This window comes from Anopheles gambiae (genome assembly GCF_943734735.2).
Source record: "Anopheles gambiae chromosome X unlocalized genomic scaffold, idAnoGambNW_F1_1 X_unloc_118, whole genome shotgun sequence".
In the NCBI taxonomy this organism is placed as follows: domain Eukaryota; kingdom Metazoa; phylum Arthropoda; class Insecta; order Diptera; family Culicidae; genus Anopheles; species Anopheles gambiae.
Window position 1 is genome coordinate 25,001 of NW_026902574.1, and position 2,310 is coordinate 27,310.

Genomic DNA, 2,310 nt, shown 5'->3' on the forward strand with positions numbered 1-2,310 from the left:
GTAGCAAGTTCGATTTTTCGGTCCAGCACGGCAGTAATCCTGCATGCATACACTCCATGTACCAAAAATGTATCAACCTAGGCGTTGCTCAGTAGCTTTTGGCGGCACATGTAAAAAGTATTCGAGTTCAGATTCTTGGAACTTTGCGTATTGTTCAAAACTAATAACGAAAACTAAATTATAAATGGGTAAAAGGCTAGGCGTTTCTCAGTAGCTTTTTTGCGCCACGTGGCAAAAGTATTCGAGTTCAGATTTCTGGGACTTAGCGTATTTTTCAAAATTGATTATGCAAATTGAAGTACAAATGGGGCATTAGCTAGGCGTTGCCCAGTAGCTTTTGGCGCCACATGGATGAAGTAGTCGAGTTCAAATTTCTGGGACGTAGCGTAGTTTTCAATCATAATAAACCGAATCAAACATAAAAATCATGAAACTTACACCACGTCCCTAGGTTATGCACAAAACGTAACGATAAAGTGCCGGCCAGGTTAGAGGTGCACCAAAATTGTGTACCGATTAGGAAAAGTACTCTATGTTCCTATGACTTGGGTGAAAAGTGTTGATTAACTGCTGGTTAGGATAGACAGTTGCTTATCGTACACATCGCAAACGAACACCCCTTAGTGAGCAGTAGCAGAAGTCGATGGAACAAAGCGAATGCATTACAAACTGATCAAGTAAAATAAGGAACGCTACGTACTAGGACTTCTTTCCAAGAATGGTGTCCGCGACGGGAGGGCAAGCGTCCTTCCCAGGTTTCCCTAGTAAACCTTGTATGGTAAACATACCCAAGCGTGTCCGTAAGCACGCAACGATAGTCACGAACGAGCACATACCTAGGGAAAGTACTCTACGTACTAGGACTTCTGTCCAAGAATGGTGTCCGCGACGGTCGGGCACTGTGACGCAATTACCAAATCCTAGAATCGTACAAGCAGTGTGTACAAACATAAACATTAACGCGTTCGCTCGGGCTGCGCCGTCCGTGTTGAACACAAATGTGGGTGATTATATGAGTGGATAGACAAAAACATGCGTGGCGAAGACAGTTTTCTGCACGATGTGCACATAGCTCATTTCGTCGTCCCGGGCTAATGGAACAACACAAAAATATCGAGTATCTTTCTAGGTTTCTGTTATAAAAGGACAGGCCAAAAGGTGACCGGTTGAGATAAGCATTTTAAGCATACAAGCACTTAATTGCAACTTTTGATACAAAAACTAAGAACGTACACGTAGATTGTATCAACATGGACATCCATGATCGCGTACGCCCGGGCTGCGCCCTCCGTGTTGTACTTTCCCTGATTGGTACACAATTTTGGTGCAAGTGTACCAACATGGACATCTATGAACGCGTACGCTCGAGCTGCACCCTCCGTCTTGTACTTTCCCTGATCGGTACACAGTTTTGGTGCACGGCTATCCCGACCGGCAACTTGTACCAACATCGACATCCATGAACGCGTACGTAGCGTACTTTCCCTGATCGGTACACAATGTTGGTGCACGGCATAGGAAATGGGCTTAAAATGGTCAAACTCAATCCATTTCCACTAAAGATAGTCAATAACAGCTGTGCCGATGAAGTAGGGCACGATGCAAGTCAATGTTATTTAATGAATTACATGTTCACCATACATTTTAGTACAAAATTGCTCGGTCAGACCTACAAAGTGCTATATCTCGAATACTAAACGTCGCAGATGGGTGTCGTAGAACAATTTTAAGTTCGTCTAATGATTCTACATCCGATTCTGGATAGTGGTTTTTTCGACCACTTTTCAACATTTTGTGACACCCCGAACCTAGGGGCAGCTCCCTAGCTTTTTTCAAAAAATGTGCACCGAACGGGCCAGAGAGCTCGAGTAGTCGAAAATTTTTTTTTTGCTAAAACCCCTCAAAACGTGTCAGGAACGCACCCTAGATGATGAAAAGTGCAACCAGAATGTCAATCGACAACATGCCCGGGGGTACAAATTTGCTCTACGCGTCCCTAGGTAGGGTACTTTTTCATACAAACATCAAAGTGTACGGTGCACAAAGTGCGCGGAACAAAAATTGCTCGGTCAGACCTGGTACGGGCCATAACTCGAATACTAAACGTCGCAGATGGGTGTCGTAGAACAATTTTAAGTTCGTCTAATGATTCTACATCCGATTCTGGATAGTGGTTTTTCGACCACTTTTCAACATTTTGTGACACCCCGAACCTAGGGGCAGCTCCCTAGCTTTTTTCAAAAATGTGCACCGAACGGGCCAGAGAGCTCGAGTAGTCGAAATTTTTTTTTTGCTAAAACCCCTCAAAAC